This window comes from Silene latifolia, chromosome 7 (assembly GCF_048544455.1).
Source record: "Silene latifolia isolate original U9 population chromosome 7, ASM4854445v1, whole genome shotgun sequence".
Classification (NCBI taxonomy): Eukaryota; Viridiplantae; Streptophyta; class Magnoliopsida; order Caryophyllales; family Caryophyllaceae; genus Silene; species Silene latifolia.
In genome coordinates this window covers 88,861,601-88,885,710 of record NC_133532.1, presented here as the reverse complement: position 1 = coordinate 88,885,710, position 24,110 = coordinate 88,861,601, and positions in this window count along the sequence as shown.

The following is a 24,110-nucleotide window of genomic DNA, read 5'->3' as shown; positions in this document are numbered from 1 at the left end:
TACTTAGATTCCTTTTGCAGAATTTGCAATGCATGAAACTAAAACACTTTTCTAGTCTCTCACTCCTTAGTCAATAAGACATCCTAGGATTTCAACAAATTCTTTTCAGTTTGGAAACTAAAATTTATGCAACCCTTCAACACATAATTTAGTTTATCATCCAAACATATGAACGAATCCACAATTCTTCTCAAGAATCTCAAGGATGTTCTTTAAGGCTTTCACAAGCCATATCATAGAAATTATCTTGTTATTGACTTATTATGCTCCAAGCATATGATTCATCAAGGTGTGTGCATTTAATGGCATACATGTTCGTTCTAATGGCGGAAACATTAGCAATCGATTTCATGTAATCAAAAACTTAATAGGTTCAGTGAACGACTATGACTCCATCATAGTGATTCCACTTCCATCAACATGAATAACCTATTCAACCTTGTTGATGTTTAACAGATACGAAAGATATTATCCTCATAATACTCTCAACTCTATGCCAATATTCTCTCTCATAGATTCAAAAATCTAGAATACTTTGCATCCCTTTCCAAGTCTCCAATCACTCTTTCACAGAAGAGAGCATTGGTACATTATTCTCAATAAGTAATATGTTATCAACATATAAGACATGGAGAAACAATTCTAGCTTCCACTTAACTTCATGTATAATCATGATTCTTCAATCATGTGAATGATACCATTCTCAATTATCACATGAACAAAAAGTATAATCCTTTAATGCTTGCTTAAGACCATTCTGAGATCACTTAAGAAAGCTACGCATAATATGTTAGGATTCTTAGATCTTTATCTAAGGTTATGTGTTCCAAACACCTCCTTCTCTAAATTCCCATTTTAGAAAAGCGAATTTTTAATATCATTTGCCATTCATCATCAAAATGAAATGTGGCAATTCCTAACATAATTTATCTTGATCAACATCTTCATGTCAATCTATGCATTTGAGTACTCTAAAGCTCTATTTACTTTTGAGGAGACCCTCGCCTTAAAGTAAATCTACTCTTGAGTAACAATTTTTGGATTGTAATGCTATGGCTCGTATGTAACAAGGTCGATTTGGGACAAGGTGATAATACCATTACTTTCACAAAGCAATATTTTAACAATAAGACATGTGCGATAAACTCCCACTGAACTATGATCCCAATCTATCTTTATAGATTATAGTTTAACTATACTCCCACTCTATAGTTCCATTAATTTTACAAAGTAACACTATAAGACATGTTTGTAACGATCCAATCTACTCCCACTCTATCTCTCAGAAATACATCTATCTTCTTAAGAGATAGCTTTGTGAGATATAAACATATATATGGTGGAGTATTTAGGAGTTTATCTAGACTATGCCATTAGCTTTCAAAAGGCCATCCCTATCATGGCAGCTTGATTCATGTGATATGCGAGTGTTATGCATGTCATCTGTTTAATAGACTCTCTATTTTAGGTATCTCATGGTTGACCATCCGTTTAGAATTACGTGTCCGTTTTGGATTGAAAATTCCCAAAATTGAGTTCAACAACTCAAATCGACTCATATTAGTTTGATCTTATAGGTACTGACACTAGATCATAATCCATCTTTAATAAATCAAATTTATTACTTATATCTTTGCCACTACGATCGAATCGTAATGCTTTAGTACTTTGTTCAATTGGTTCTCTACGTCATTTAGAAATTTCTCAAATTCTTCACTTTATATTTGATTAAGTAAATATACCCATATCTACTTAAATCATCGGTAAAAGTGACAAAGTAGTCATAAATTCCCCTTGCGGTGATACTAATTAGAACACATACATCGGCATGTATTAGTTCCAACAAATTTCTTGCTCGTGTCCCTTTACCACTAAAGAGAGTGCAAATCATTTTGTGAAGGATATAAGTTTCTTATATTCCATATGATTGAAAATCAAATGGTGCAATAAATCTAGTCGACACTAGCCTTTTAATGCGTTTCTCATTTATGTGACCAAATTGAAAAAAGCCAAATGTACAAATCATTTGGATTAATAGTTTGAGTCCTTTTGGATCGTATTATGAAGATATCTTTGCTTGAGTTGGAAGTGTCTAAAACTTGTATATCATAAAGATAAGTGACATGGCTTACACCCATGTCTATTTTCAACAAAATACGTCTTTCATGGCAAAATATAAATCCTTTCATGCCTCACATAGAAATGGAAATAATGTTTTAGACAAAGTGGGTACATAATAACAATTATGTAAATTACAACTCAAAGATATTAGCTAAAACAAGTACATAAGTCCCTCTTGAAGTGGCGGCTACCCTAGCTCCATTTCCTTGTCGGAGATTCATATCATTCTTGTTTAGCTTTTCCACATTTCCAAGTCCCACTTGGAGTAATAAGTCCAACTTTGATATCTCCCAAATACTTGGGGCAATTTCGCTTCCAGTGGCCCATGACACTACATTAATGACATTCCTCATAGGATTGGGCACCCTTCTTGGTCTTGGTTTTGGTAGTCCCACTATCCATTTCCAATTCATTATCAGGTTTGGGTTTCTCACCCATCTTTGCCTTCCCTTTAATAATACCAATACTCATTTCATTTGCAAGGACACTCTTGTTAGAACTCCCACTGAATTTAATATTTCTCCCACAAGGATGCCTTTGGTTTTGTGAGATTTTCTTCACAAAATTTTCTTACTAAAGTGGTGGGCATTAATATTGGAGTGGGTGGTGTGGAGGTGGTAAAGAAGCAAAAGTTTCCATCCTAACCAATGCCAACGCGTAATTCTCTAATCGTATCATTGTCATACTCAGAGCACTTTTCATCGAATGATTGGAGCCATGAATCAATGGTGATTGGTGTAGGAGTATTAGATGAATTCATTGCGTATAATTAACTACAAAAACGGAAATGAAGGAAATAATTAACATCTATCGTTTTAAAATTACTTGTAAACAAGTATTGCATTTATATAGTGACCTCTACCCAACTATTATAAATGATTCCGAGATCCAAATTCATATTAATACAGGTACGGTGAGTCGAGTCATCCCTTATTAATATAACTCGGTGGATTAATCTCTTAATCGATTCTACTTCTAGAACTCTCGGTCGATAAAAATTACTCTAATTTTCATCTTTAGCCCGGAACACATGCGACTACGGTCACGAATACTTCCGTTGAGCTCAATCCAAATTTCGATGTAATAACATTTTATTACCCACTTACCCAACGTAACAAGTTTAGTACCCCGGTGAGCCGAATCTACTTCCTTATGAAATTGGGATTCATGGTTTCTACTATTTGGTAAGGCTAATTCTCAATTATTATAAGTGAGAGGTCTTGTCAATTTTTTATCTATCACGTTTTAAGTGAACAAAACCGGTGAACTACGATAATTATAATTGACACGGTCGACGACTCGATATGATATGCTTGTGTAGTTATGGCGATTTGGCAATGCATGTAACATATAAAAAGAAAGGCAAAGCAATAATAAAAAATTCTTAGTATGGCCTTCCTAAAATAGAAAATCAAATAATCTATTACATATTCGGAAACCAACTCCTTAGGTCCCTTGAATCTTCAAGTGGCACGCCTCCGAAGAACACCGTCTTTGTTGGAACGCCTTTCCGAATGGCACCGTCTTGAATAAGCTCCATAATTACAAATAATAATAAAAATACAAAGCTATTCCTATTATACATTTGTAAAATGGAAAACTAGTAAAAATAAAAGTGATACGAGATCACATTAAATTACAACCGAATCAATATTCCCTTTCATTACGGGTAATATCGATTAAAACTAAGGCCATACTAAGATAAAATTACATAATTCAAAATTATATAAATAAAAAAAATTCGACAATTGAAATATGCAGAATTATAATATGTATCTATCATGCCAAATTATGTGCCAAATCGCCCTATTTAACTTATATCGTATATATAACCGGTTTTATGGAAATGCGTGATCGTAACTTCTTAAAATCACAAATTAACACTTAAATCATATCTAAGCTCAAGATAATTATCCTAACACTCTTAGGACTCAAAAATTAGTCATCACTCAATTTTTGACAATAATCATAATATTTATGAAATAAATTCAAATTAAATTACAATAATTTCAAAATTTGAATTGTAAATTTTTGAACATTCTGTAATAGTTCCATGACTCTCATAATGTCAGAAATCATGGTTAAAATTTTCGAATTTATTTTGAGGAAATATAGTTGCAATTTATTGGTTTTATCTCATAAAACATCTAAAGTATCCAAAAATTAATCCAAAAATAATTTCTCATGTCATGCAATTCGTTTTAGCTATTTATTCTAAAATAGTCACTATTTATGCCGTTTTTGCTCTAAAAATTCATAAATTATGCTAAATGACATCATTTGATCTCAAAATTTACATACACTCTGTAAATCATGCATGTGACAACATATTAAATTTTCATGGCCTAATTCGAAATTTGACTATTTTTAACCATTTTACCTCTTTTAATCCATTTTTATTTCATAAAAATCATAAATCATGCAATATTAATCCAATTAATACGAGATTTTACACACAACTTTTAAAATATGCATGTGAGGTCATATAAAAGTTTCAAGGTCATAGAGTAAGTTTAACCATTTTTAGTCATTCAACTTCCATTTATGCCATTTTTACACTAAAAATTCATAAATCGTGAAATATTAATCACATTAATATGATATTTTACATGCAATACAAAAAATATTCATGTGAGGTCATACTAAAATATCACGGTCAGTAGTGAAGGTTAACTTATTTTAGTGAATAAAAGTTTATTTTACTCATAAAAATGTAATAAAATCATTAAAAATCATTATAAAGAGCTATAAATTTCCATAAATCATAAAAATGACTTAAAAACATTTTAGGACCAGAATATATAACATGCATAATTATTTCGTGGCTTAGTCATATAAATCAGAAATTTTTAGTTTTATATGTTAACTTTTTAACTCGGAAAAACAATAACCGATTATGCATGCAACATCCTATGCTCTGATACCACTTGTTAGGTTTGATTACCTATTATTAGACTCTTCTAATAGTGAACTAATTAACTTCTTAATTTATGTTCTTTAGATCTAGTGCATGCATAACAAAATAAGAGATTTATGAGGGAAAATCCCTTACATTGTGTATAGGTCCGAAAAATAGGGCACAAATAAGGTCACCTTCCTTAATTGTTCTTGAGCTTAATATATTGGATGATCCTCCAAAAATCCCAAAGTAGAGATCCTCCTTATATAGCACCCAAGACTTATCCCTTAAACTAATATACTAATTAACTAGATTAATAAACTAGTATCCTTCAAATTAATTCTAATATTTTCACTATTACTACACTAGTAATCTTATTTTGATATTAGAATGAAAGACCAATTTATTGTATTTCTAAAAGTTTGTTTTAGAGAAGTGGGAGAATATGAAGCAAGCTTTTGCATGTGTTGTGTAAGAATGATGATAAGAGAACAATATTCTCTTAATAAGAGGAGGGAGCACGGTTGGAGCATGCATCAAATGCCAAGGATTGCATCTCCCATTATGCTTTTTCGCTTCACAAGATAGTAGGTTGTGTAAGATGTGTAAGAGTAGGTGTACGGCTAGTTGTAGGTAGGCATCTGAAAGAGTTAGTGTGCCTATATGTCCGGAATATTGTATAACCGATTAGTTTTTTGTGGCTACAATGTTCTGCTAAGAGCCGATTGTAGTCTGAGTCCTAAAAGAGTTAGGATTCGGGTAGTCTTAGTCGGTCCTACATGGTCACATACTAGATGAGTTTTGGGCAATTATAATTAATATAGATTAATTATTATAAAGGTAATAAGAATAATAAAAGATTATTCTATTAGACTTTCCATATCCTAGATAGTCTAGGATTCTCCTTGAACTCCCTATATATAGAGATATAAGCGGAGATGTTTTATGATCTATTTTTCTGAAAGCCAAAACCTCAAGGGAGAAAAAGGAATAAAATTGCCCTTAAATTTGTACTAGCATACATACTCATATCGTGTGGATACCGGTAGAGGCGCAACACTTGGGGCGTTATTGTGAGACGGTCTCACAGATTATATTTCTATTCAAGGAGCTGCGATTTTGGTTTTATTATACTTCTTATTATTAGCATATTATTGGAATTCTTCTGCATCCATGTAAGTTTGCTAATCACCCTTTTATTTAATCTTAATACTTAACATGCATGAGATCTTGGGAATTCTGTAATTCAAATCTGTTGAAAATCGTTACAGAACTCTTCAGTGGTATCAGAGAGAACATGTATTGTTAAGTATTAGATTAAAAGGTTGCGCCTTTAGATATAATTGTTGTCTCTATGTTTTTGTTCTATGATTGAAAGATTGAAGCTTTTAAATTGAATTAGTTGAATTAATGCAATTGTTGTATGTTGTTAAACATTAAATTTAGGATTGTATCATAATAGATGTTGACTTGTATCGTAATATTTGATATTATGATGTATTCCTTTAATTCGATTAAAAGAACCCTAATTTAATTGATTTTAACAAAGACTTAATTTGTTGTTAGATGCCTCCTATTTTAAGAGTGTCTTAAAATCTCCAATTTGATTGGATCTAATTAGATTAGATATGTAATAAACCCTAATTTGATTAGGGGATTAAATTATTTAATCATCTTTTAATTTTAATTTTTGATTAAAGGAAAAAAAATTAATTACTGTTCACGAAACACTATTCACGTGCGCTACTGTTCACGTGTGTTTTCGGAAAGTTATTGTTCATCAGTTTCGAGTGTCGGATTTTGATGTTACAATAGTGTTTTTCAAGTGTAAATGGCATTCTAAATAGGACTGCAAAGCAGGGTCGGCGTTTTTAAGCCAAATTATGACGTCTTGATAGACTTTCGGGTCATTTTTGATTAAAAATTATGATTTTGATTTTTCATAATTTGGTTTCGGGTTTTAATCAATTTGATTGATTGATTATTATAATGTTGTATTGATTTATGTTTATATCTTTATTTATTGTATATATACCCTGAATGATACGATTATCTACCCATCTTATTATGTTTTTACATAAGATGTTTAAAAACAAACAATTATGAATTGTAGACGATTATGAATCGTTTTTGGATTCTTAACTTAACTTGTTCTAATTTACAAATGTTTGTATATTACTTTTTACATATGATGTTTAAATATTAATTGAAGCCTGATGTGTTGATTAGAACGGCTAGGTTACCTTATACCCTTTTCCTAAGAGAACTAGTGCCATGTTTAGGACTCGTGTCATGTATGACTCAATATTCCCTCAATTAAAATATTAAGTAATGCCCTTCCAAATTAATGACTGTAAAATACTTATATCGTTGGAAGTATTGTCTTCCAAAGTAGAGTACTCCTTCTATATAAGTTGAACAGGTGGGTAATAGTTACCCACACGTGAGATTTGGTTTACTTAACAAGGTCATCAAAACAGTTTTGGACTTTGGGGCAAATAGTCAAGTCAAATAAAATGTTACCTGACGACTAGGAGTCACTGTTGGTGCGATTGACATATGATGTCTACCTTGATATGTGTAATTTGGGCGATGAGCCAAAGCTCACTCAAGTTATATATGATTGGGGATTCTAGGATACTATGCTGCTATCCACACATGAGGGTTGTGTGTGTGGTAAATCTTAAAATTGTTTAAGAATGTCATACAAATTGTGTGTCTTAAATTGGTTAAGATAATCACAGTGTATTAATTTATCGATTTAGCTTTGCATATGTTGATAGTTGTAATTTATCATTGTTGTCATGTTTTTCAAGTGAGTTTGAATCGTTCAAATTCATAGATTGGTTTCTTTGAGAATTGTTCTCAATTAGGCAAAATGAAGTTTGTCTTCAAAAGAAATTTTATCAAACCATACTTAATGCTAATATATAGTTTAGACTATATAGCGAAAGTCATAAAGATGACTATTCGTACCATATGTGTCAATTGATTAAAATTATGGAATTGTTCCCTCTTAGTGAGAAAAATACGTGGAATGATCCACTTAGTCCACTTGTCATTGTTATGACATAATTATATTGATAATTTGGATTAATTGGATATCCTTCTCATCAAAGGTTGATGATTGAAATTATTTCAGTTCTACCTTAAGTTATATTCAATTCATTGTGAATGATGCATGCAACTTAAGCGAGTTTCTCACTTAGTGACAATTAAATTTCATATCAAGAAGAATAAAAATCTAATGTTCTTTGAGTTTATCAGTAAAGAGACTTTGAGATATAAGTTTAGACACTGGTAATGGTGGAATGGACAATCGTTGTCAGAAGATCAATGTCTAAACATGTATGGAAATCATTTAGTGATTAACATCATTATTGTAATGACAGATAGCATTGGAAAGGTGGCTTTTAGAAATGTCTCGAAGATTTGCGAAAGCTATTGAAGTATGACTTCTAAATGAAGTACACATGTTATAGAAGTAAAAGTTACTATGAATATTCTACTATAAGGTATAAGATACCCAAGATGGTATTTACATTGTGAATGTAATGTCATGTGGAGGAGGATAATGGTAAAGCATGAAATAGATCTACGTATATAATGAAGAAATGCATTATGCGTAGAAGTTATTCATTTGAATGTTGTATTGTTCAAAACTAGATTTATTTGAATAATAGTTATTCTTACATTTGTCGATAGAGAAATGTTAATTATTTCATGTGGACATAAATTGAATTAATATTTTATAAAGAACAGTTGTTGTTCTCTTTATTGTTAAGACAATTTTAGTTTTGTTCAATCTCATCTATGACATAAAATACAAAAAAAGGTTCAAGTCTTATGACTCGAGTTTCACGGGCTTACAACATGGTCTTATGAGCCAAGAAACAAGAAACATTCATAGAAGTTCCATGATGATGGAACTCTAAGCCTTGTTGATTTGGATCAACTACGGCAAGTGAATTTTGTTTAAATGGTGGAAAAACTGTAACGTGCCTCTAACTTGTTAAGATGGCAACCGACAAGTTTGGTCACACATATTCAAATATGTGTGGATTAATTAAGTGATGTTGTTAAGGAATGAGATTTTAATACTTCATCATAATTACTATTTTTCAGTAATTATGCATATGTTCATACGATGAACATTAGTCTGACCTTTTAAAAGGTTTACTTGAAATAGACTCGGACTGAAGTAAAGGTCAACTTAGAAAGAGAATCAGTATCGCTCGATTTGATCAAGACGGGGAAACTTGAACCAAATGTTTATGATCATCATAATAGTAATGAAATTATTTCACTACTAGTCTTAAGAAGACAATCTAAGTTTCACAGTAAGAATATTAGGGAAAAAATGTTTTTCTTAAAGGACATCACCAACTAAAATTGGTATGTGGTATTTTGGGAATGCCACAAAGATATAACTATGCGGGTTCATCCCAAATGGGAAATATCATACTAATTTTATTTTGATGGTGGTCTTTTTCTAAATGATTGTGGAATGTTATGTCTTATAAGATAAGAAGAGCCCTATTTTGATATGGTTCTGTCTATGATGAGTCATGCAGATCTCGCTATTTTATACGCTCGAAATTATTTCGGTACACAATTTAAAAATTATTTCCATCTAAGTCAATGAATATACATTACATATGAGATATGTAAGGGAATTGTTCCTATATAGTATTTTCTTAATATTTGAGGTCTTAAAAACTTTAAAAAAAAAAAATTCTAAAATTTAGACTCAAATTTGAAATGTTTTTGTGGGACTATCCTAAGGTAGGATATTAATTCTACGTCCCATTCAAGTTCAAAGAGTTTGTTACTTGAAATGATTCTCAATGAGAATGTTGTCTCTAAAGAAAAAGTGGGAGTAGAATATTCTTGAAAAGATCAAGATTCATAGTAATTATCATCAAAAGTTGATGGCGATGGCTAAGATCCATAAAGAGTCATGGATGTACCATCTATGAATAAGCCCGCATAAGTTTGACTTTAAAGGAAGCAATAATGAGCTCCAACTCAAAAGGTGTAAAGTGGCTAGAGGCTATGAATCCAAAATGATTTCAGGTATCATTACAAAGTTTTGGACTTAGGTTGATATACCCCGATGGTGCTGTGACCATATAGAGTTTAGATTCTCCTAGCACATGTCAACATACATGAAATGAGATTTGACAGGTATAAGTGAATAATGTAGTTTTCCTTAATGGAAATATGCAATATGTTGTGTCAGACACACCTTGATATTCACGTATAAGAGTGTGCTAGACACGTGAGAACGTTTTTGAAACGAGTATCCAGAGGTTGGAATTTTCGATCTCAATAAAATGATTCAGAAGTGTTTTGAATTATTTGAGATAAGGATAATTTTATATGTACACGAAAGTTATGGGAGTATAATTCACTTTTATGGTTTGGTATGTTAATGACATACATATTAAGGAAACGACATTTTGTTATCTCAATGAGACTTGAAAAGATGTTGTTTATGTACTCATATGACGAGTGGATACCAATCTAGTCTTGATGACTATTATGGACAACATGAGAAATAATCATTGTAAGTTGGTTACATTGATATCAATTTCAAATAGACAAGTATGGTTCCTGATTGTAATCTGGACACATTTTGTTTAAATGAAAGTAATTGTGTGCTGAAATGGTTTCAAGTACGACACTATAACTAATTTTACAACTAAAATGAGTACTTTGTTGCTTATGAAGAATCGAATAAAGTGTGTGGTTTGGAATTCAAACATATACACAACTATATACTTTGTTGCTTATGAAGAAACAAAGAGTACATTTGATTTAAGAATCAAACGTGTGCTATTGATTTTACTTTATTCAGATAAGGTAAATTAAACATATGTAAGATAGTAATTGATGCAATGGCTGCATGTCCCGTAGAAAACCTCTTTCGCAATTGTAGTATGAAAATTCATAGCACTGCGATTTGTATAAGACGCATTAGCGAGTGGTCTTGATTCTACCAAGAGGTCTTTATTTTAGTGGGAGGTTATGTTCGATATGATTGATACGTTTGTATGACACGTTCTTTTATATGATAAAAGGTTAATTTTACATTTAATTATCGTATAATTGAATGTTTGTCCTAAAATAGTATACATTGTTTAAATAGATCACCAAGTGTGTGACTTGGTTATGGAACTCTGTTTTATAAGATAATGTATTTATATAAGTCTCTAATCACGGCATAGTGAAAGGGACACTTATGCCTCATAATGATTAGTATGTGAGTTGGTTGATGACTACGTTCCGTAAGTCATGATATTGAGATATCAAACCAGGCGCATGGATACATGTTTGGAATGTGTATTAGACTGACCCGTCAAAGAACTTTGTTATGGTTTCGCTTAGTGTCAACAAAGTTTCTTTCACCATTTGGTAGCCTTTAGACCCGAGTCTTTGACTATTCTGTACATGTGAAGTGCTAGTTTTGACATCATTAAACATCAACCGTGACTGGTGGCTATAAAGGTGATGGTTGAACTTATTATGGAATGTGTGACAGAATGTGGTTAGACAAAATGGGATTTGCTCCTCCTTTGAGAAAGGAGTTTATCATCTTCGGCCTCTCGAAGAGTGGGAATTGTATAAGTGGATGGCCATGCCTAGACGAGGTGAAAGTCAGTCATCTGTTGTAACAATTCAACTCAGAGATTCGAGAAAAGAGAGAGAGATTTATAGGGATGACACTTCTCCTACCCTATTCTCATCTAAAGAGATAGAAGCAAAGAGATTATGGTGCTTTATAGGACATAAGTGCAAGTAGGAGACTGAAAGAGTTAGTGTGCCCATGTGTCCGGAATATTGTATAACCGATTAGTTTTATGTGGCTACAATGTTCTGCTAGGAGCCGCTTGTAGTCTGAGTCCTAAATGAGTTAGGATTCGGGTAGTCTTAGTTGGTCACACACTAGATGAGTTTTGGGCAATTATAATTAATATAGATTAATTATTATAAAGGTAATAAGAATAATAAAAGATTATTCTATTAGACTTTCCATATCCTAGATAGTCTAGGATTCTCCTTGAACTCCCTATATATATATAGAGATATAAGGGGAGATGTTTTATGATCAAATTTTCTGAAAGCCAAAACCTCAAGGGAGAAAAAGGAAGATAATTGCCCTTAAATTTGTACTAACATACATAATCATATCGTGTGGATACCGGTAGAGGCGCAACACTTGGGGCGTTATTGTGAGACGGTCTCACAGATTATATTTCTATTCAAGGAGCTGCGATTTGGGTTTTATTATACTTCTTATTATTAGCATATTATTGGAATTCTTCTGCATCCAAGTAAGTTTGCTAATCACCCTTTTATTTAATCTTAATACTTAACATGCATGAGATTTTGGGAATTCTGTAATTCAAATTTGTTTAAAATCGTTACAGAACTCTTCAGCATCATCATGCTACTTTTTCAATAAAATAAAACAACCATAACCCACTAATACTCCCTCCATTTCGGTCCAACATATAAAATGGACTACCATTTTATTTTGTCAATTTGTCACTTGTCACACAATATGTCACATGTAGTATGTTACATGTTATTAATTAATTTAATGCATATTTATCACATAAATATCATTTTATAAATTAATTAAATTACATACAACAAATTGACTAGTGATACTTGATCACATAAATAAAATGGGTCATTTAATTATAATTCACAACATCTTGTAATTATAACTAACCATTCATTCTTATATCTATTGTTTCTCAAACAATAAACAATTTCAGTAATAAATCATTTTATTACTAAATAAATCTTATTTAATCCCATTACAATAAGATATCAATATTCTCTCTCACAAGTGAATTTTTCAATTTTAAGGAATTGATCACCTTGTATCGTCATACAATTAATCAATTTATCTATTAAGGGAATTGTCCTTTAGGTGTGATCTTAAGGGATCAACCGACCACCACCATCATACGACAGTAATGTCAAACTCTAGTCAGCCAATCATTAACGATTAATGATGATCAGTTGATTATATAATATATCATCCCTTACGTATTCTTAATATGAGATTTGATTGTGATATTAAATCATGTGATCGCACTATTGTTGAGACACATATTCCAACACCACCATGCAAAAAATAAGATCATTGGATAAAAGGGATCAAGATGTTTTTGAGTTTCACATTGGTAGTTTTCTTTTTGATTTGTTTTACCCCTCAATTTCTTGTGGCATTTGACTTTTGAGAATATTTCTTTGCCGTTTTTGATGTTTGGCAATTTCATACTTGGCAATTTCTTTTGCATTCTTTTTGAACATTTTCAAAGTAACCCCATTTGTAACAAGGGTACTTTTATTAAAACATAGGAGTCTATTTTTACTCCTCTTTTCATTGATACAATTTGCAAACCCTTTTTTTTTGGTACTTGAACTCAATTTGGAGATTTTTTTGTGCCCATTCCCTTTTTGTTGAGAAAATATGATGATAGAAATGTAAGGACGGTTGCATGGCTTCAAAGGTCACCTTGGAATAAACGGTAGCCAAGGAGTTATCACACCACAAGGTACTCTTGACTAGACCTTAGTCCATGGGTCAAAATATAGTAGTATGACACATCTTAGGGTGTCTTGAGGATATTCTAGCAAACAAAGTTTGAAGGAGAAAAATTATCTACAAGGGCCTTATATACACTTGTCAAGCTTCCCAAATAGGCATTTTCACAAAATTTTCTAACCATGCAACTACATGCCATGATGCAACTAACATATATACAACTCTAATGCATATGCTTCTATCAACTATTATGCCATATAAACTAAATGCAACTCTTAACAACACATTGGTTCATACCGCATTAATGAAAATATAGCCACATTGTCATTAACATATAAAAAGGAGGAAGGAGGTTTGGAAAGATCATACCATGCGGTCTTCTATTTCCTTCATGTCTCGAATGTAGCGTAGTCGACCCAATATGATAAGAATGACAAACAAACAAACAAATATATACAATTATATACTACAAAGGAAAGAACATGTTTTTGGTTTTTGGAATTTTCAAATTTTTATGGATTTTTCGAAATTTTTCAATTTTTATGCATTTTTGGACTTTCCCATCCCTCACTTTATTTTGGACATTATCCTCAATGTACATGTAGGAGTAGGAATGAAAAAGAAAGTACATGTTTTTTGGATTTTTGAATTTATGGAAATAAATGCAATGATATAAATGAATGCATGCTCTAACTAAATGCAATTCTATATGATATATATATAACAAAAGTATGTAATCTACACTATACTAAATGATGCATGGTTTCTATTAAGCTATGGTCACCTATGATCAAACCTCCCCAAGCCGATTTAAGCACTATTTCTAGTGTAGAAATGATTAGGTTTGGTCATTAGTGACTATGCATAAATGCAAGTTTATATGCAACTATCTACATGAATCATGTGAGATATATTACAATGCAAATTATACTATATGAACTAACTAATGTAATATGAAATATTTCACAAATGCAAGCTAAATGTATATGTATATAACTAAATGCAAGTGTAATGCAAAGTCAAAGGATAGGATATCTTACAAATGGTAGTTTGAGGGAGGACTCCACCAAACTCATTCCTTGTTGCCATGGTTATTGATGTTGTCCATGTTGCTCAATGCTCTCAATAACCGGTCAAATGCTTGGGCATAATCCTCAAATAAGCATGAATATGGTTTGTTCCAATTCAAAATAAAACTTGGCCAAGGGAGCTTGTCACTTATTCTGTCTTTCACCTTGCCCTTGGCACTTGAGTATTTGGAATGCTTCAAACCAACAACCCATGATTCTTGTCAACAAAAGGTATGAACTATGGCTCATATTCGTTCGGAGGCTTCCACTCACCAACTTCTTCTTCAATTTTGGTGATGATGATAGTATTTGGATTTATCAATCCTTCAAGAATGGAAGGAGAATTCTCATGGCATTGATGACGGGGTACCTTAGGAATTTAGATTGTGGGTGCCAAATTTCCACAAGTAAGCTCATTTGCAACTTTGTTCTTGAGCTTTTCCACCAAGTACCTTTTATATGATGATTTGACTTTTTGGAGAAGGTCCACCATATCATCTCCAACAACCATGTGTTCCATGGTGGGTGCGAAATGATCTTCATAAGCAATGGGAAAGAGACATTCATCTTCTTCATGGAAGCATACCTCCAATTTCTCAAGGATGGGCTCCTCAAGTGAGGCAATCTCACAACTCCATTCCTCTTCTTCATTCCATAAGTCATTGCAAGACACATATTCCGCATAAGCTTCTTCCATAGGCTTGTCATCATCGCTATCTCCATACGAATCATAGATAGGGGCTTCACTCCTCCTCATTAACTCTTTCTCCAACACCTCAATGTTCACATCAAATAACACACCCTCATACTCACAAAGGCTAAGAGTACATGGCTTACTCAACCTCATATATTCTTCATCAAACACAACACTTTCATACTCACAAGAGCTCAAAGAGATTGGCTCTTCCCACTTCCCATCAAGGGTAACTCCTTCAAACTCACATTCATGATCAATGTATAAGGAATGGTGAGGACTAGTTACTTAGGCTTCCTTCATTTGGGCAATTTGAATTTCCAACTCCTCACCTTGGGTAACAATGCCTTGAAGAACATTGTCCCTATTTTGGCTCTCGTCTAGCATTTGTTTGAAGAAGTTTTGTTGATCTCCCATCATTTGGAGAACCATATTTTGAATGTCAAATTCATGCTCATCTTCTTGTTGTGGGTGGGTGTGAGAGTGGTTGTATTGTGGCATTTGGAATTCATTGTAAAGTGGGTATTGGGAGGGTAGTTGTTGTGGATATTGGATGTAGGGCTTTTGGTGGGAAAAGTTGGGGTAGTAGTTAGGATTTTCATTGTATGAGTTGTAAGGCAGGTTTGTGTTGAATTGCTCCTCAAACTCCCCATACCTATTGTAGTCATACTCAAAAGATCCACCACAAACTCCATATGTCAAGTCTTGAGCCATCATAGCTAAGACAAGGAAACAACTACAACTAAGGAAACTACACAAAAATGGTAAGAATGACCTTGAGGAACAAGTTCCTCAAGGTTAGAGCACAATTAGAATAGACAAACAAACAAGAACTTAATCACAAAACACCATCCCCGGCAACTGCACCATTTTGATGAGAGTGTCGTTGGGGCTCTCAGTCAAACACATTTATATTTCTCAACAAACAACTAGTTAGTTGTTAAGTCGAGGTCGATCCACGGGATGGTTTGCTTTGGGTTCTAAGTCTATCTATCTCAATTTATGCTAGTGTCACACTTGATTTGGGTTGGAGTTGGTGAGTCTAAACTAATAGAAGCAATAAAGTAAAACAAGCTATAAATTAAGAGATGTAAACAATTGATTAAAGATACTAGGATGTCATGGGTTCATAGGGGATTCATGGGAGTAGATCATACAAACATGTTCTCAATTAGGAGCAAGCACTTATTGTTGTGATGGGATCGAGTTAGTGTATATCTTACAAGCCCTAGGAAGATTTAGGTCCCGGGGCCGAATCATCTATATTGTACAACACCTATAAGTCGACTTAGTCTCCTCCTATTCAACTCTATGCATGGTCTAATGAGGCTCGAGTTGGTTTATGTCTTACAAGCCTCATTGAAAAGATAGGAGATGGGTAAAAAATACAAGGATTCATAGGCTAGCATTTCATCAAACATAACATGTGCATAGGTTGAAATCACAACAAGCAAGCAAATTAATTATGAAAACATATTAGATTAAGCATAGATCAAACCCCATGTTTGTTTCCCCTAATTCCCCACTAATGCTAGTTAAGTAACTCCTCACTTGTTATCATGGAAGACATGTTATCAATGGTCCAATCATTACAACAAGTATGAACATGATAAGAAAGTGAGGAAACAAATAATAAAGAGTAAAGAGTAAAGAGATTATACCAAACTTTTAGATGGACAATTGGAAAGGAAAGAATAATAGAAGAAAACTTGATTGATTGATGAAGAGTTGTCAATTTTCCAATAATAACCCAATAATCTTCAAATTACCCAATAACAATAAAGCTTGAACAATAATTAAGGAAAGATTAATGTGGAATGATTGAGATTAATCTATTCTAATCTACTCCTAATCTAATCTAAGAAAGGTTTTCCTCCACTAAGAGGGCTTTCTACTATGAGAACTTAATATCCTTGATTATTACAAATGAAGTATATATAGTAGTACATCATTAGGTTAAGCAAGGGTGGATTAGTAAATAACAATGCTAAGTTTTAAATAGGGAATTGCAAGTCCCAAGGGAGATGCGTAGATCACGTTAGTACTCCCACCACGATCCGCTCGGATCGGCTTGAAACACGGCCAATCTGTCTGGAGATCCGCTCGGATAACAAGGAAGCCGCTCGGATCAAAGCTCCATTATCCGCTCATCCCGTGTAGGAGCCGCTCGGATCAAGACGTGGGAATCCGCTCGTCTTGTGCTTAGGACGCACAGATCTTGGCACAGTGTTCCACCCTCTTGCCTTAGAAGCCTATAATCTACGTATACTCTTTATTCTTACTTCATTGGTCGTCGTTCTTGCATCCTCTTCATACTAGTCCATCTAAGATCGTCAACAAGCTTCCAAGTATGCACGGGCGACGGGAATTCCGCTTCATTATCTCCTTTCCTATATGACACATAGAATGCACTAGGAAAGCAAAGTAGAAAGGGTTTGACGGATAAAATGGCCATGAGCTATTATAATAGTATGCAAAATGGGTTAAATTAGGGGACTAAATGCGCGTAATTAAGAGTCACATCACTAGGAAAATGATCATATATGGGATGCAAGGCAAGTCTTTGGTCATCACGAATGGTATTAATATTAAGACTAAGATCACGCATTATGTCCATCATGTCAATGCTAGAGGTGGAATGGCATGCTTAAGAGGGTTTACCTCTCTCACGCCGCTCAATGGTGGTGGGTGCCTCACCTCAAAGAGGCAAGTGATAAATAGTGGGGGTAAAAGGGGCACTCCCATGATAGGGCTTGGTATGGACTAAGGCCTTGATTTCTTTTTTCTCTTCCGGTAAACTAAGTGAATCAAGTCTACCAATTTTCCAAACCATGTTTGGATGAGAATCCCTAAAACAATTGCAAGATAGGAAGTATTCAAAGTCAAGTCCAACCCCCTTTTCTCTAGTAACAAGTAACGGTCTCAAGTCGGTGGACTCTTGGTTAAAGCGGCATAAGTGATGAGCAATTTTAGTAACCAATCCACCTAAGACAATTGAACTATTTTTCGGGGTATATTGCTTTGTGAAATGTACCGCAAAGTGGTAAGGGATGTTTATCCCCCATTTATCATCACTATTGACATTAAGAAAAGCATCCAAAATCTCAACCTCTATTTTCCTCACCGAATGAGGCTCATTTCTCCCAAAGAATGTCCACCCCATAAACCTTTGCCAAACACGAATGTCAGGGTAGTGAATATATTGATCAGGGACATGGTCCCAATCAGTGAAAGGGTGTGTGGACATTGGCCACCCGCGCCGCGCGTTGGTTTCGAGGCGGCGGAACTTCTCCCACGGAATCTTGGTTTGCCAAAGCACGTCATGGGCCGTTACCGATTGGTGAGGCATTGAAACCGGTGAAAGGTTAAATAAGCCTTTATTTGTGGAGTCGCCACCAATTTATTGTGGAAAAAATGGGAAACCGTTCGAATACCTCATGTCATGTCAAGACACAAAGCAATGACATGAACATTAAGAACTCGTTACCCTTAGCATTTTATATCTAGAATGACTTTCGAAGATGCCAATGGACATGGATGTCTAGAGATAACTGGAGTAAGGGGTGAGGGTACGTATTAGGGAAGCTCTTTATTTCGAACACCTAATCCCGCCCGCCTTGATAGTGGCCTATACTAATGATTAGGGAAGTTGTTTATAATTGATATGCCGTCGATGTAATGCATGCAATGCAACAAACATAGATTAATCCTGGCATGTGAAATTAGACAAAGTCGGTGAACACGTAATTTAGAAAACAATGTGGTCAAAGTTGGAAGTTAGATTAATTACATGTGAATGCCATACAAATAAATCATACAAAATAATAATTACAAAATAATTAAAATAAATAAAATTACAAGAATTACAAAGTTTATTTGATCTACGTCAGAAGCACGCTCAAAGACGGGATTTCGAAGAAGAAAATAAAAGGAAATAAAATTGGAAAATATGAAAATACGTCAGATTAGAGGTGATAATACGATTAATAATTGCTTTAAACCGTAATTAGGATCTACATCAAAGCGAGAAAGAGTTCAGAGATAGAAGCCAACCCAAAACAGGCGCAGCATCTGTTGCGTCCTTTGGAAGAGGCGCAGCACTTCCTGCGTCTGTTCTTAAGTTGGATTCTGTCTGTGAAGTCAGAACCGCGAGATTGTTGTCGTTCATTGGTAGATTTAAGATCGATTTATTGATGTACGACTCAAATAAAAGTGCTTTAGCATATTTATGTATACTAATGTCGTCATAAGTCAGATTATAGAACAAGTTAAACAAAATAATACAGCGATTTACATAATTATTATTATACGATGTCGGGTTTTATAAAGGTCGAAACTTTGAACTTGAAAACGGAATTAAATTTGTTAAACTGAACTCAAATAAAGAAAACTATGTACCAATGACGAATTCTAAAGACTCGATATGAGTGTGGATACCTCGTTTCTGCACCTCCCGCAAGCCACCCGGTGATGATTGGGCCGCATGTTTGGTCCACGGAATGATTTATGACAATTCGTAAGTTTATCGTCAAGTGATAGCTCAAATACTTGTGCCTACCCCTTGGTTGTCATATACGCGCCGTTACGGTCGTTTTGACAGTAATTAGTGTTCATTTGGAGTCCGGGTCAAAAACCGTCTTCATTTTCTAATAAACCGTCTAAAATGCTGAGTCAGAATGTTCTGGAATGTTCCGGATATTTCTATTCCATATTTCAATCTTTTTGATCTTTTGGCAAAATATATCCCGAAATTATATTTTAAACAATAAGGAAGTTGAGATCTACCGCAATTCCATAACAGAAACGCGGAAAATCATTCTTCTGCAAGAGGAAACTCCTGGGGAAAGGACGCAGCACCTGCTGCGCCTCTTCCAAGAGCCGCAGTGTTTGCTGCGCCTCTTCCCCAGCTCCTTTCTGTGTATTTTAAGATCTTTTCGAGATTTACTTCCAAGGTTTTACCGAAACCCTAATTCCTCCGTGTGATTAGTATAAATAGGGACCTTCGTTCCTCATATTTCTCACGCGAGTGTCCGCTCTTCTCTTCTCCCTTTGCATTCTAAGACCGTGTTCTTGCTTATTGGCGTCTACTTGCTTGAACTTTCGACCACGTAAGCTCGGATCCTTCTGAGTACCAGCCTCGTTTTGCATGACCGACCAATTTGACCAACTCCACTCTATCAACTTAATCAATTTAGTTTAATTTCTCTTAAGAGGGCACTTTCGTCGTACATTCGAGTCAAGCAATCACTAATCGTTAACTTAGTCAATCTCGTTTCGTCAAACATTTAAGTCCGAGGGTGTAAATCCTACTTTTATTATTGTATTAATTATTTTAAGATTTACGTCGAAAACACGTGTAAAACCGATTTACAAAACCTTTTATCAAACTGTTTTTTACGGATTAACGGGAGACAGACGTCGAGAAGAAACGCAGAAACTGCTGCGCCTCTTCAAAGAGTCGCAGCATCTGTTGCGCCTCTTCCTGAGGCTGCCGCAGTTCCTGCTTTTCTTCTTCTTCCTCACCTTTCTGTCAATTCGTTTTCTTTTGCTCTTCTTTTTTATTTTCTTCATTATTCGTTTTTATATAATAATTATAGCATATAATTCATAATTATTTTATCACCTTTTAATTTCCGACCTAGATCCCTAATAATCAATATTAGCGGGTTTTCGTCATTAACATCAAACCCGGATTTTAGAGGCTCGATTCGTTCATATCAAGTTTCTGAAATTCGACCTTTTGTATATGTTTTCATTACTGTCTATCACGTCTTTTCCATCTTTAATTTAACCTAATTCGTAGATATTTTAACCTAATTCATTTTCATTAACTTTAACTCGTTTATAATTCGTCGTAATTCGTTCATAATTCGTTTTAATTAGTTATAATCAATTTGAATTCATGTTTTATCGTTTTTATGACCAATTTATATGTAAAATCACTTCTACTTGAGTCAAATATAATTAATCGATCATTAAAATCGCCAACGAACATTAACAATTGCAGTTCCGGCTTCATAGCCAAAACTCACCTCAGGAACAGACGTAGTGATCACTGCGCCTCTTCCAAGGGACGCAGCTCTGCTGCGCCTGTTCCGGGTTGAGTTCTGTCTCTGAACTTCCGTTTCTTGCTTTGACCTAATTCATTAGTTTACGTATTAATGGACTATTAATCGTAATATCACCAATAATCTGTCCGTTTTCTAACCTTAATCGTTTTCCTTTTCTTTTATCAAATTATACGTTTTAAACGTATTTTCGACGTAAATCATTGAATCGTTGTAATTATTGTAATTTAAATCATAGCATTTTATTTATTGTATCTTTATTATCGTTTGTTTGTTTTCACATGTAATCAACCTTAAACCCTAATTCGACATAATGAGTGCTAAATTACGTGTTTACCGACTTAGTTAACCTTCACATGCTAGGATTAGAACGTTGGATGTTGCATTGCATGCATATAATCGACAACATATCAAGTATAGATGATTTCCCTAATCATTAGTAGAAGCCGCTATCGAGGCGGGCGGGATTAGGTGTTCCATCAAAAGAGCTTCCTAATACGTACCCTCACCCCTTACTCCAGATCTCTATGAACATCCGTGTTCATTGGCATCCACGAGAGTCATTCTAGACATAAAATACTAAGGATAACGAGTTCTTAGTGTTCATGTCACTACTTTGTGTCTTGACATGGCACGAGGTATTCGAACAGTTCCAATTTCCCTTAAAAATTGGTGGCGACTCCACAAATGCAAACGCTTGTTTTCACAAGCGACCCCGGGGGCCCCCCGTGTCCACAGTTTGGCAACTCCGTTGGGGAGTAATACACTTACGTGTTGCCAAGGGTGAAACTTGAACAAGGTTAGGGAATAGTTTATATGAGACAGTTGTCGGTTTTCATAACTCGGTCTTCTTAGATCGTTTTAGTCGGCCCTCCTAGGCCCACCCCACCCATTCGACCAATCGTCTCGTCTGGACGGTCCAAATTCTTATCCGGGCCTAAGGATGGATAGCGATTGACGTCAACCATACCATGATGCTTACTCTTGTTTGTATTAAGGGCTTTCACTACTCGAGGGAATGGACTAGGAATCGGCCTTACTCCTGTTTGGTACGACCTCTCCACAGACCCTGGGTTTGATTGTTCGATATGGTAACCCACCCTTTAAACCAAAACCCTTTTAAGTGCACTCAGCGTACCGTTATAATGCCTGTTGTAATGCTTGTATCATATGTGATCACCATTTTTAAAACAAAACTATAACGAATTTTGTAAAATCAAAAAAAAAAAAACGTTTCAAAATGTAAATATTTTCGAAAAAGGCCCAAATTAGCGCAAAATGAGTCAAAACTCTGTCCAAATATCGAGTCAAAAATCGGGCCTCAAAAAGCCCATTTCAAAACATCACTTTGACTCAACACTCCTACAACTACACTACAGTTCGTTAGGACGAACATTTCAAAACCTTGTCATTTTCAAACCTCACTTACACAAGTGGCACACTCCCACTTCACGGTTCGAGTCTTTTCTTTGAGTAAGTGTGCTAGAATGGTCGATCGAATTTTGATTCGTCGTCAATCTCCTATCCAGTTTCCAAGATGCCCGAAACCAGTCACGTAAGTGTCAATGGACAACCACCAAATGGTAATGATCTAATCCTAGCTGCGCTCGCTCGTCTCCAAACAAATCAAGAACAAGCTTATGAACGACTTAATGCCATCGAGAACCGAATTGTTACGGTAGAAACTAGACTACCTCCTGTAGAAGATGACATTCCCAGCCAATGTGTGAGTGACAACCTTCCACCTTATGTTGGACAACCAGAAACTAACCATCTAGTAGGTCTTACTAAAGCTGAGAAGCGATTCCAATACTTGGAGGAGCAATTGATGTACCTCAAAGGAGATGATATCTATAGGGAGAACAATCGCAATTATGAAGCCGTAAGTGCCAAATTACCAACCAACTTTAACATGATTGATATCCCGAAATTCAAGGGACATGAAAACCCCTTGAACCACATTCGTGCTTTCAAAGACTACATGTCTATCAAGGGCATCAAACCCGAGATGTTCTTAAGGATCTTTCCTTCATCTCTCGACACCATTCCTAAGAAATGGTTCTACTCCCTAGAGCACAAGAAAATCGCCACCTCGGACGACGCCGCAATCGAGTTCGCTAAACAATACGTGGATAATGCTGAAATCCAAGTCAATATGCGCACTCTAGAGGTTCTTACCCAAAATGAGAAAGAAGGTTTCACCGACTTCCTAAGTAGGTGGAGGAAGACTAGTACCCAACTTGTCGAACGTCCAGATGAAGCTACCCTTGTGGAAAAATTCGTGGACAACTTAAGGCCCATTTATGCAAATCACTTGAGGTACCAAAACATTAAGACCTTCAAGGATCTAACTGTACTAGGGACAAGAATTGAAGATGACATCTGATACCTGTCGAAGTGAGTACCAAAAATAATATTTATAAATTCTAAACTACAACTAGCAAGCGGTAGTAAGGGTCGATCCGCAGGGAGGTAGGGAGATAATATTTGCTTTTTAATTCTAGTCTAAGGGTAACAGTTGTGGGGGTTTTGATATGAATTATGGTTATGTCTAAAACATAAACTAAATAAACAATTAAAAGTAAATAAGGACGTAAACAATGATAAAGGAAATGCTAAGACGGTCGGTTCACTATAACTGCGATGGCACATAATCCTAGGTAACTTAGAAATACGGTCGCGAAGGATGGGG